The following is a 13,633-nucleotide window of genomic DNA, read 5'->3' on the forward strand; positions in this document are numbered from 1 at the left end:
TTCCTCCAGAGCTCTTGAGTGATTACCAGATGGTCTTGGTAATTTCTGACTCTTCATCTTATCAATTAGTCCTAAAATGAATTTTATTGTCATTTAATTTGAGACGGTTCCTTACACTTGTCCCCATAAGTTTGGCTCTCATGGGAGAACAACCTACCTCAACTACAGACAGCACCAACACAAAATTCACTTTGCTTTCCTCTCTCACAGGAAATCCTGTTAGAGGCTGGTCATCTGTTTACCAAACCACTGAAAAAATACGATTCTGGCGATTTTGAATACATTTTTACAATATCTTTATGATTCCTTTAGTGAGTTTGCAGCTTAAAAATTTCCCTTGCCTGCCCTACAGGTTTAGCTTCACAGTTAATGGGTTTTTAAATTTTTTTTCCCATAGTTTCCTTATTTGCTCAGAAACCCCAGATTCTGAGTACTCTCTTCCACTCTGCTGTCAGAATATTGCCTTTTTGGTCCCTTGTAGAATTATTTCACTCAGTGATATATTGCTCTGAGCTTCAGATAGGGTGGGTTTATCTGGTTTCTCATCTTCTGCATCCTTAGAGCGGCTGCTTTTAATTTCCTTTTAGGAAGCTCCTGCACTTTTGAATAGGTCTCGTTTTTAAGTCAGGTGGTACTGTGAGGGAGTTGGGGGGGAGAGCGAATATTCCTCAGATAATGTCATGAATCCCTCTGGAAAAAGAGAGGGGTATTCACCAGGGTTTCCAGAGGAGGGAGGCTGTGGAGGAAAGAGGACGTGCAGCACCTCCAGCTGGAGAGGGAAGGATGGGGAGGACTCTGCCCCGGCACTGCAGGGAGCAGGGACCTGGATGCTGGGACAGGTGGGCAAAGGAATTTCTAGCACCAAGCTTCCAAAAGGGCCTGGTAAAAGGCAGGGAGGGAATTCAGAAAAGGGATTCCCAAAGGAAAATTCCTATTCGAAAGCAGGAATGCACCTGTGCCAGCAGAATGATGGGAACCCGATGTTCAGAGGGCGGAGCTGGGAGGATCCCCTGGAATTCCAGGCTCCCCACACTCACGCAGGCAGCGGGGCTGGGCAGAGCTGTCACACGCGGCCTCTCCTCAGCATTCCAGGTCTGCCTTTAGCAGCAGGATCTGGGGGGGCTGGGGGAAGCTTGGGGTGACTGTGCACCCCCCCACACCACAGCTCCCCGTGCTCAGGAATTACGGTTTACAAGGCCTCATGGCTCAGAGGTGCTGGAAAAGCACCCCTGGACCTTTTCTGGGTGGTTGGCATCCAGCTCCCCTGGAAAAAGCCAACCTCACACCAACAGAAGAGGGGATGCAGCGTGGGCCACGCCATGGATGCACCAGGGGCTCTCCAGGTGCCCCGTCCCTGCCTGGATGTGACAGCAGTGGTCGCCCTCAGAGTCCTTGGGATCCTGGCAGCCTCTGGAGTGTTTGCCCCTGTGTGGATAGGAAGTGTGTGTATATTGAAGTGAAAACAAACTAAAAGATGTGTCCAGGCAGCTTTTGCCCAGAGCTGCAGGTGCCCAGCCATGGGGACAGGCTCCCTCCTCCTGCCGACGAGGTTCCAAGCTGCAGTGGCCATGGAATACCGAGCAGGCAGCTGGCACATCCCAGGCAGAGCCACAAACAAAGCTGCCAGATGTTGCAGCCCCACGAGGGAGCCACACGCCTGTCCTGCTGCAGGGACTGTGCTTTGCCTCCTGGTGGGTTGGCTCCCTGCAAAGAACGCTGGAAAACAGGGCTGGCTTGACAGCTCCTTCAAATTGGTGCTACCACAGGTTTGTGGAGTGAGTGAATATCAACAAGAAATAAATCAGAGCTGGGAGAAAGGCTGCTCTCCACTCTCCCTCCAGCGTGGCTTGTTTACACTCTGCACTGCAATCTGAAAGATGTCATCTCTAATGAATACTAAATAGTGGGAGGCTTCTCCTCAGCAGCCTGGTGCTGGGGCTGATTCCCGTGCAGGAGAATGTGCTGGGAGAGAGCGGGGGCCTGGCTGTGGCTCTGTTTCGTGCAGTCATAGAAACTGTCAAGCTCAGGTGCCTCTCTCCCTGCACCCTTTCCTGGCTACCCATTTATTTTTAACACGTTCCATTGTTACTGTCGCTCAGGTCTTGCAGCCAATTTTCGTGTCATTATTATTTCTGTCGCTTTAAAATTTATCTACTTATGCAATTTTAATCTTTTTTTTTTTTTCTTCCCCTAAACCAATTCACAGTAATATGTTAACAGCTGCCTTGTAGTGGAAGTCACTGGGAGTTAATACTCTCAAGCCCTCTCTGCTAAGAACTGACTCACCTCAGTGTCACAAATCTGTTCTACACTGCCTTGTACCCTTCTCTTCAGAGCATTCCCATGGATCTGCTTCGTCACCAGGAACATTCCCGACCCTGCCTGTGCAGGGGACATTAAAAAAGAAGGATAACAGCAAGCAAGAACACTTCTGTGCACACAAATGACATCTAAAATACTTGTGCAGCTCCTTAAGCTGTAAGGATGAGGAAGCAGAAGGGATCTGTGTTGCAGAAGATGGGGGATAAAGAGGAGGAAGAGTAGTTACAGAACCCCTGGTCACATTTCAATATTCCTGCATAGAATACATCTGCCTCTGCTTTGGGAGTTCGATGACACTTTTGGTTTCTCTTCTCCACCAGCAATTCCATCTTCCCTGGGAGGGTGGGCAGGCCCTGGCACAGGGTGCCCAGAGCAGCTGGGGCTGCCCCTGGATCCCTGGCAGTGCCCAAGGCCAGGCTGGACATTGGGGCTTGGAGCAGCCTGGGACAGTGGGAGGTGTCCCTGCCCATGGCAGGGGGTGGCACTGGATGAGGTCCCTTCCACCCCAAACCATTGTGGGATTCTGTGGTTATCCCAAACAATTCAAGGCATTCCCATGATGATAATAATTCCACATAACAAAAATGCAGAGCAGAAAAGGCACTGACCCAAAGGCTTGTTAAAGCACACAGAGCTAAGAGTTTGTTGGGTGGTATTCCTTTGTGAAACACGGAATTCAGGCAAAGTCAGTGTTTCTGAGGAACAGCAAATCATTCATCCCAACTGCAATGGTTTTTCTTTCTTCCTCCACTCATCCACTGGAGTGTTCACATAAATATGCATGCACTTCCCACCCACACAGTATCAAACACTCCACAGGTGCTACAGAGCACAGGATAATCCGTTGTTTTGGAGGGATCAAACCAGCAGCCACGTGTGTGCAGTGAGCAGGAGATTCTAAAGCCCAGCGCAGGGGCACTTCTCACTGAGCTGTGCAAAGGTCACCCTGTGCTGTGATTAAGCTCCTGTCAACATTGAGCCTGTAGGAGAGCTCAGAAAACACTCTGCAAACAAGAGCCAGGTTCTCTGGGTTAAAAGGTTATGAAATTTAGTCTAATCTCTAGTTCTATTTTCTTAGAAGTTCACTACCAATCTATTATAGGCAAGGAAGTCAGTGCACCCCAAAACCAGGTTTCCCAACCTCTTCTTTCACAAATTCTTCTTTTACGTGACCCTGGCCATATTTATTGTAGAATCACAGAATGGTTTGAGTTGAAGGGACCTCAAAAATCACCTCATTCCTCCCCCCGCCATGGGCAGGGACACCTCCCACTGCCCCAGGCTGCTCCAAGCCCCAATGTCCAGCCTGGCCTTGGGCACTGCCAGGGATCCAGGGGCAGCCCCAGCTGCTCTGGGCACCCTGTGCCAGGGCCTGCCCACCCTCTCAGGGAAGAATTTCTTCTCAATTTCTAATCTACCAGACAATTTCTACAAGGCTGCTCAGACTTGCAGTTCAAACTGTTCAGAATTCTCTCAAGACTCCCTGAAATCTCTTTTTTGAGTCATGCTGATTTGCATCATCATTTCTCAGACTGGAATGAAATAATTTCATTTTGTCAAAACATTCCTTCCACCACTCTCTTGAAAACCACTTGTGACTCTGTGAATTATCACAGGAATTTCACATTTGGCACAGTATTTCTCCCAGTGAGAGGTTTGGATCTGTTGCCTTCCCAACTGCCCACAAAGTTCTTACACTTTCCAGCACTGGGAGTTGTCCACAAATCGAACAGAATAAGTAAGATATCAGAAGATTTAACACCCAGGCAAAGTAAAACAGCAGAATAATCAGAATGTTTTCTAAGTGTATAGAAACTATCAGGGAGGCGAATCCTTGTCTACATGAATCCCTCAGGAACAAAACAAGCTGACCCAACCCAATTTTGCTCTCCAATGGATGAGACTTTGTGGATAAGGAAGATGCAGCAGATCCCACACACCTGAGGCTCCTGGCATCGTCCCACATGACATCCCTAAGTGAAGAGTGCCTTGGCTGAAGTCCTGACACAAATCTGCTTGGAATCTGCAGTTTCCAATGGCTCACTGTGAAATGCAAAGGACAAATTGAATGGTTACTCAGCTGCTCATGAGATCCATTCAATATTTTATTGATAGCCTGCATGAGGGAACGGACTGCGTGTTTATTAAATCTGCCAAGATTAAATCTGTGAAGAGTGGCTGTGAATACATGGGGGAGAGCAGTGTTAAAAACTTTCGACAACTTGGACAAATCTATAAATACAGGAGCCATCTCACTGGTAAGAAAAGCAGAGTGGTTTCACTTGGGCAGGAGTAAAGTGCACAAATACAGGACAGACACCAGCTGGCAGAAAGCAGTCTGGAAAAATGAACAATCTGAAGGTTCTGCTGGATCACAGGCTGCACAGGGGTTGTTATCCTGAGCAGAGAGAGAGTTTATTATCTGAGTGGCTCTATTAGCAGCACAAACATCTGCCAGATGTCTTGCAGCTCCTCTGCTGTCCTCTGAAACACCTGAGTGCAGAGGCACGTCCAGGTTTGGGTGCTGCTCCTCGGGAAAGGCTGACAGGCAAAGCAGCAAGACAACGGAAAACACGAGCTGAATGAAGAGACTGAGAACAGGAGGTGCCAACAGAGAGCAAAGCATGGAGAGGAGCAGGAAAAGCCCTGATGGTGCAGGGTTGGTGCAGGAGCAGCCCTGTGCCAGATCAGAGTCTGCTGCAAAATGCCTGTGAATGAAACAACTGCTCTGCACACGCCAGGAATGTCACCAGCAGCTCTGATTCTGCTGTGGAAGGAGGAGATGGACCAAGGGCTCAGCTGGGAGTTCATGCAGCTTCACTTTTCAAGGATTCTGTGCCCAGCTGAGGCTGATTACGGTTTGTCTGTCCCCCGTTTGCCCTGATGCACCACAGTGGCTTCACGCAGCAATTGCTCCTGGACATTTGTATCATTTCTGCATTAGCATCCTCATTAAGGTTAGTGGTTTGTGTTCATCTTACCATCTTAGGACTATCTGTCTCACAAACACCTCATCAAAATGCTGTCTGCCAGACCAGCTTGACTCACAGCTCATTCATCAAAAGCCATTTTAATAATTAGCCCTCAAATACTAATTCGATAAAATCTTCCTATCTTGATTTTCCTCCCCAGCCAGCGCAACGGGCAGAAGGGCTCGGAATCCTTTGGCACTGCTGCTCCCAGACTCTCGGGCTCTGGATCAGAGCTGCTGGTGCCAGTCTCCCATCCCACTTGACAGAATTTTAGAAACTACTTCAATTTTAGAAAATACTGTAGACACCTTGGGCCTGCAGCTGCAGCTTCTCACAGAGACACCAGGTCACTGCTGCTGCCACCAGCATCCAGCCCAACCCCTGGCACAAAGGCAGGACCAGCTCTCCCTGTATCTATCTTGACATCGGAAAAGAATCTTAAATTGCTTTAATCCTCCCCAGATTGCCCATTTCAGTGATTCTACATCCTACATCAGCTGTGTATTCCTGATGTTAGTGCAGTTCAGCCTGTTTTCTCCAGCCATTTTCCCAAGGAAAGCAATTTAAGCTGCAGTGGCCAGGCTGAGTAACACAGCACCTTCTGAGCCAGATGATTCCTCAGGGTGTCAGGGAAAGCAGTCCTGCTTTATCAAACAATTATAATCAATTACCAATATTGATCAGAAGCAGCTACAGCCGAGCTTCCTGCAGGACCCATTGAATTAAATGGCTGTGCTGGAAGAAGAGCAAAGATCCCTGTGAAATTGTGCAGGTTCTGAGATTTATGAAAGCACAGCTCGATTTCATTGGCATTCCATCAGTTAAATCAACATTATATAAACCCTTATATATAGGGGTTCTTATATAAAAGAAATCATGCAAGTCACAGACCTCGTTAGCTCTGTGTACCCTTCTACCACTGCTAAATTGAGTTGGTATGTCAGAGACTAGAAACCCAAAAGATTTCTGATTTATCATCTTAATTCTTTACATCTCCTCTCAAGAATTCACAGCGCTGTCATTCTCTCCTCCATTCCCATTACCTTCTTCGTAACATATTGGCCTTCTTACTTTTACTGAATAATTCCTGGTCTATTATATCTATAATTATACTAATAATTAAGCATGCCTTTTCATCAGCTAGCAGCTAATTACTTCTGTTCCTACCCAGCTTGCTCAGAAAACAGTCAATTCATCTGTATCCCCATCACTCTCCCTGTTGCTAAGCACTCAGTGCCACTCAGCAGTGGCACTGTCACGGTGTGGGGTGGCTCAAGGTGCTCTGCAGTGCCCGAGTGCTGCTGCCTTTCACCCCCACAGGGGTTTCTCACCTGAGAGAAGGCTTTACTCACCTGCCTGGCCTCACTGCTGATCCCAAACAGCTCCAGAGCTGTCCAAGAGCAGCTCCTGATTTCTGCAAGGAGCAGCTGAAGAGACTTGGAAAGAAGTGGATACCAAACGAGGCTGTGCCGGCTTGTGGCTCAGAGCACACCCACAAGGTTGTGTTAGATGGGAACTGAAGCCATGAGGTCTAAACTCTTGATTATTTGGACTTCTGCGAAGCTTTTGGCACAGTCAGAGGAACAGAGCACTTCTCCCATGAGGAAAGGCTGAGGGAATTGGGATTGTTCCCAAGCCTGGAGAAGAGAAGCTTTGGGGTGACCTCATTGTGGCCTTGCAGGGCCTGAAGGGAGCCCCCAGGAAAGATGGAGAGAGACAATTTCCAGGGGATGGAGGGGCAGGACACAGGGAATGGCTTCCCAGTGCCAGAGGGCACGGCTGGATGGGATATTGGGCAGGAATTGTTCCCTGGGAGGGTGGGCAGGCCCTGGCACAGGGTGCCCAGAGCAGCTGGGGCTGCCCCTGGATCCCTGGCAGTGCCCAAAGCCAGGCTGGACATTGGGGCTTGGAGCAGCCTGGGACAGTGGGAGGTGTCCCTGCCAGGGATGCAGGGGTGGAATGGGATGGGCTTTAAGGTGCACCCTAAACCCAAACCAGTTTGGGATTCCATGGTTCTGTGATTCTCCACTTCCTCTCACACCTTGTCCATCACACCCCGATCATTCCTGATCTGCTGATGTGACAGCTGGACATTGTCACTGTGACCCTGCTCCTCACTCTGGTTCCCACCAACGCCCTGCCCCAAATCACTCACACTAATTAGTACTAAACTTCGGTGAAGTGGTGATAAATCAGCTCAGATTGATTGTTTTTCCCCACTTATCTGTCGTTTGGCCCATCGTAGGCTGCAGACAGAAGTGGATGTTCCAGGACAGGAATTCACCAGCTTTGGCAAGCTGCTTCCTTGCCTGTTCCTCAGGTAACTAAATCAAGGAAATTACCATTAGTGAAATGTTAATGGGCTGGTATTTCCAGCCCTCCCAGAGACTGGGTTAGGCCAATCCCTTAATCCTTTTATCTGACTCATGACTGCATCCTCTGAAATGAAGCAATGCTGGCAAATGAAGTGGTTGTGCCTGATTCCAGCGAAAGGAAAATTGGAAAATGAAGGAATTTGTTACAAAAAACGCTCAGAGTGGCAGCCAGAAAGGTAAAATGTTTTCAGATGGCAGGTAGACTATTTTAGGATTTTATATTGGAGGCTCAAAGCAAATGCATATAACCTGTCAAAAAAAAAGACTTGAGAGGAAAACAAAAAGCTTGCATCATAAAACAGCAGGATCAGGGAGGCTCTTGGAAGTTAAAAGGTATCCTGCAAAAAGCTGAAGTTGTGTCTGAAAAAGGAAATCTAAAAAGAACATAAATTCTGGCAGACTAAATGTAAAAGCACTATGGAAGAAAGCGTTTAGAAGCAGTTTGCTAAAGAAATAGAAAAGAATGTTATAAATCCTTCTTGAACACATCAAGAGCAAGGAGCTTGCAAGAGCCACACAGGTGGGGAAGGAGCACTCAGAAAACACGATGCAATCACAAAAAAATCCCAAATTCTTGGGGTTTTTTTCCAAACCTCTGTTCACCTGGAGAATCTTGGAAACTCGAGCACCAGGATCTTGTTTATAAGGCCTTCACAGAAGGCTTGTCTTAATTTAAGGGTGTTAAGTGGCGATTACAAAGCCGATAAAATGAATAACGGCGTTTCAGCAGGCGCCCGATGGAATTCACACAAGCTTTTTCTAGAATGTTAAATATGAATCATCTGAGCTAATACCCTCAGTGCGTAACCTTTTGCTGAAAATTGCTGTGATTATCAAAGGACTGGCAGGTAACTAATAAGAAATGGGGTTTTTAAAATAAATCCAGTGGCGATTCGAGAGGCCTCAGACCACTAAGCTCAATGTCCATATGGGTCATGTTGGCTGAAGCTTCAGTAAAGAACAGAATTAGTGAATACATGAATAAAAGTAACATGTTAAGGAAAAGTAAACATGACTTTTGTAAAAGGAATCCAAGCCTTCTAAATCTGCTGGAATTCTTTGAAGGAGTCAAAAGCATGTAAATAGCAGAGCTCCAGCTGAGAATTTTTCCCTGCATTTCCAACTCACCCCAAGCTTCCAGAAACCTCATGCATAGAAGGTCTCATCAAAGGCTTTTAAATAAACTAAAACAGCCAGGGACTACAGGTAAGGACCTCACAGAGTTACAATTTAGCATTGGAAATAGAAGATTATCCTAAAGGATGAGTTTTCACAGTGGAAGATGATCAGCAGTAGAGTCCCGTGGGGATTAAGATCCACGGTGTTCAGTGTGCTCAGAAATGATTTGAAAGGTTGGGGGAACAGTGAAGAAGTTTTCTGATAAAAACGAAGTTAATTAGGATACTAGTTACTGCAGAAAGTTCAAGATGCAACAACACTGAGCAAGCCTCATGGTGAAGTGGAAGACGAATTTCAGCCCTGACAACTATAATCTGGTTACCCACAAAAAGCAACACTTTACACGCAGAGTGATGGACTCTGAGCTAGTTTGCACAATTTAGGAAATGCATCTCAACATTATAACAGCTTGTTCTATGAATATATGACCCCATTGCTCAAGAGCAGGCAAAAACATCCCAAAGTTTAGAATTCTTAGGAGAGAAAAGTACGGCCCAGCCCCTGCTCACATTAACAGTGGCTCTGCTTCTCCAGCACCCAGCGCATCTCTGGTACCCTCACCTGAGACAAAAAGAAACTGTAACAGCAAAAAGAAAAGCTACATGGCAGGATGACAAACATGGTGAGTACAAAACTGCTTTCATGTGAGAAACAGAGTGAGCATGAATGAGAGGTTGAATAGGAAGGGATCGCTTGGCATTTGTCGTTGCCAATTGTGCCGAGCAGGCCAGGTGCCAGCAAGGGGAGATGGACACTGAACACGAGCTCTGTCGTGTGCCTCTTTGTTCAGCTGCTGAAGCCTTCATATCCTGTCAGGCAACAGTTCCGAGGGCTCTGGGAGGACTGTGACAGCTCCGTTTGCTACATAATCCCAGCGCGCTTTCAGGGAGATACAAGGGGGGAAGGAGGAATGAAAGACTTGCAGTGCTTTTTGTGTCCATTACCTCAAAATTATCGCTCATTAGAGGTCTCCACTTCCTTTCCCAGCTGTCCTCCCCCACCACGATTTCAGAATTAAAATAAATAAAAGTGATAACCCCACACACACACTTGGGCTGTATTTACTAACATCTGCCTACGGTGACCCAGCTGTTTCTTGCCAGCCCCTTCAGGGATGTGTTTTGACACAGCTCCTCTCACCTTTTCACACTTCTCTCATTTCCCAGCTCCTCTGAGCACTGTGGGTTCAGGCTGTTAACTCAGCTCCTTCAGGGACAGCACTGCCTTTCAGTCACTTGTGCACTGACTTGTACCAACTGGTCCCAAACCTGGGAACAGTCTCAAACTCCTGGCGAGCCATTAATAATACACCAGCAATCCTTTTAATTGCAACCGGGTGTCTGGAATTTCGGAGCTGCACGCAGAGTTCCTTCTCCCCACAATATTATTGTCCCATTGTGCATTTTGGAGTTTAGCTCTCATTAAAAGTAATAGAGGGAAATAGTCTGTGGCAAACTGAATGTGTTTGTTTTCACAGTTCACCTCCTGCTCCTCCACACTCAAACACTCTCTCGCTCGGTGACAAGACCACAGCTGCTGCCATCATTTACTTACCTGAGGAGTGCAATATTTAGCTGGAGGGACACTGGAGTTTTCTGTTTGTTAGTTATCAGGTCAACAACTCTCACCTTATCACTTCAGTTTCCATTCTGTTGATAAAACCTGTCAGCCTTCCTTGAGTGGTTCCAGGCCCTCAGAAGAAATCACATTAAATTGGCACAACCAAGTAAATCTGTAAGGGATGTGCTCCTGCCTAACCAAAGGGCAGGGGGGAGGGCTTGAATTTCTTTCCCTCTTCCTGCTTGCACAGTTCCAATGTCCGAGCGCTTGGAGCTGTGTTGAAATCCTCCCTAAGGACTCAGCAGTTCGAGTCAGATCAGGTCTTTGACTATAGCCCAGAGGAGATGTCTGTGGAGCCGAAATTGATATGTTTAAGTGCAAGAGACAATGATCACTTCTTCAAGTAGAAGCTAAAAATACCCACAAGAAAGTGGAAGTCATAATGGAGATTTTAAAGATCTGTGACACACCAGAGCCTGCACAGGGGTTTTAATGAGAGAGAGGCCAATTTAATTGGTCAGTGCCAGCAGATGCTCCGTTGGGTGAGGGGCTCCGAGGTCTCACACTCCCGGTGAACGCCCGGAGCGTCACTGGACGAGCCGGTGTCAGAGCACAGCCGTGTCACAGCCAGGGACAGCCTCCATCGCCAACATCACACGGCCCGGCCACGAGGAGAGGGCACTGAAAAGAGGAGGCAAAAGCTACAAAGGAACGTTCCGCAAGGTAATTGCAGGGCCGGCCATCTCCACGTGCTGTTTGCTTCATTACAGCTCTGGGCACGGAGCTAAAGCAGCCCGTTAAGTTTTAAAGTCTGTTAGGGCTGAGTTAACAAGGACTTGCTGAGCACCTCATTCTGAATTCACACCCCTCCCCTGTGAAAACTCTCCTGGAGTGTTTGTGGAAACCCAGAAATAACTTCCGTGGACCATTCAATTACAGACAATCACCACCCAGAGCTCCCTGTCCTCGTGGCACGGCTCATCAATCAGGTTTGCTGTCACCGTGTCTCTTCTCATAGCAGTCACCAGAAGGCTCTGAGCTCCCTCCGAATCCATGTGACATTTACTGTCAGGGGCTGTCAACACCAAGAGATTCTCCCAGGGCCTCGGAGTTCATCACAAAGCAACGAGATCTATCCCCAAAGCCTGCTCCCACTTCCAGCTCTGGATTACTGTGACTGACTGAGGGGCTTTGCAGCACTCAGGGAAGAGGGAAGCAGCAGCACGAGCTACAGCTATGCCCAAATACCTTTGTTTGCTTATACTCTTCTCTTTTCTTATTCTACAGCTGCTTTAAGAGAGGTTTCAGGCATATGATTAATTAGCCTTCCTCAAAAATATCCCTTATAAACTTATTAAGAGAAAGCTGAGATTGTTTACTTGGAAATTCAGCCTTCCCATCTTTTGCATTGATCCTGCCTTCACTCTCTGTTCAACAACATAGTGACCTAGTGGAAAAAATTTATAAAACTTAATAAATTGCAGTTGGCAGTATTGACAGAGTGTGTATATGCACATTTGGGTTTGTATGAATGTATTATAAGAAATCTAATAAAGTAAAACAAACACATTTGCTTTGTCTGTGAGCTGTGAAACGAGATATCCCCTGTAATTACACTGTTTGAAGTCTGTTTGGTCAAAGGGGGATGGTGAGATTTTCGGCCATAAATTTCTGGGTTTAGATTAAAAAAACAACTATTATCTATCAAAGCTTACATGGCCCACTAAGTTACTTTGCTCAAGATGCAGAAAAATAAAAATGCAGATGAAAACTCAAGTTAGCAGGAGGCCACCACAAGACCAGAGGAACCAGCTCCAGAGAATAAAGTTCCAGTGCCAAATGTGCCTCAAAAAAATAATCAAAAACTTGGAAATACCTTCATTTTGTCTGCACTTTGAGGGGGAAGGGGCATCAATGAGTGTTTAAACCAGTGACTGAAAGAGTGATTTCAACTGCACAGGTTTTAAAAGAACTCAGAACGTGTATAACCTTCTAGAACTTCGGTGTCTATTTTTAGCTTGCTTTCCATAACCAGCCTGGTTCCCTCTTCCAACCAAAATAAATATATTTCTTAAGGAGCACAGCATTTATTTCCCCCAGGAGCAAAGTATTTATTTTTCTAAAATTATCATGATAACAAGCAGAGTTTTCTCAGTCCCTTCTGGTACACTCTGTGTGCTGCTAACCCACTGCTGACCAGCATCTGAGCCCAGCAATCCAGGCTGATTTCCATCCAATTTATGGCCCATTTACCCACTCCACACCTCACCCACCAGGCTCGTAGAATGACACCAGGGGTGCCTTTGTGCTAGAGTCCAGTAAACACCACCCATTGCTCTCCCCTCTGAGCCAGTCTCATCACAGAGGCAATCAGGTTCCCTTGGCATAATTGTCCTTAAATCCATGCTGGCTGCTCCCAATCACCATCTTGTGTAGAACAGTTTCCAGGAGAAAGCTCCCCAACACCTTCCAGAGAGTCAGGTTAAATCGAATGTTTTAGAATTGTCCAATCCTTCTTCTTACCCTTCTCATAAAATCCCAGAATGGTTTGGGTTGGAAAAAACCTTAAAGCTCCAATGTCCCACCCCTGCCATGGCAGGGACACCTCCCACCATCCCAGGCTGCTCCAAGCCCCAATGTCCAGCCTGGCCTTGGGCACTGCCAGGGATCCAGGGGCAGCCCCAGCTGTTCTGGGCACCCTGTGCCAGGGCCTGCCCACCCTCCCAGGGAACAATTCTTCACTGACTGTATGATGTTTGTCCTTTCTCAGTCAGCAGAATCCTCTCCTGATTGCTGTGACCTTGCAAAGGGACCCTGCAGTGACATTGGCCACTTCCCCCACCACCCCTGGGTGCAGGGAACACAATCCCAGCACCAGCAGGCAGAAAAGCTGAAGTAAGACACTGCACCTGCAGCAATTCCTCAGAGCTGATGCCCTCCTCCTTCTCAACGTCCTTTCCACTCTGCCTTCAAGCTGCAAGGACACAAACTGGCTGAGCTGGACAACCCCAGCAGCAGAACCTCATGTGGAACATTCTGAATGTCCTTCTGCCTCCACCTGAGCCATTCTCTCTTCAACATTCCCTCCTTCAGCCGCATTCCTGCACAGCTTTGCCAGCTCAGCTTTGTGTTGCTCTGTCAGTTCCCTTCCCAGAACCCCAGAGTGGGTGAGGCTGAAGGGCCCACAGGGGCTCAGCCGGCGGCACCTCCCTGCCCCAGCAGGGC

At 47.3% G+C, this 13,633-nt stretch overlaps 1 long non-coding RNA gene across 1 annotated transcript; it reads left to right on the plus strand.

The window, feature by feature from the left end:
- Nucleotides 1-3,751: 3,751 nt before the first annotated feature.
- On the plus strand, nucleotides 3,752-11,977 carry LOC116451707. The gene is made up of 3 exons (XR_004243303.1): nucleotides 3,752-5,279; nucleotides 9,383-9,470; nucleotides 10,326-11,977. It is a non-coding gene; the product is annotated as an uncharacterized LOC116451707 (long non-coding RNA).
- The last annotated feature ends 1,656 nt before the right edge of the window (nucleotides 11,978-13,633 follow it).

Source organism: Corvus moneduloides, chromosome 15 (genome assembly GCF_009650955.1).
Source record: "Corvus moneduloides isolate bCorMon1 chromosome 15, bCorMon1.pri, whole genome shotgun sequence".
NCBI lineage: Eukaryota > Metazoa > Chordata > Aves > Passeriformes > Corvidae > Corvus > Corvus moneduloides.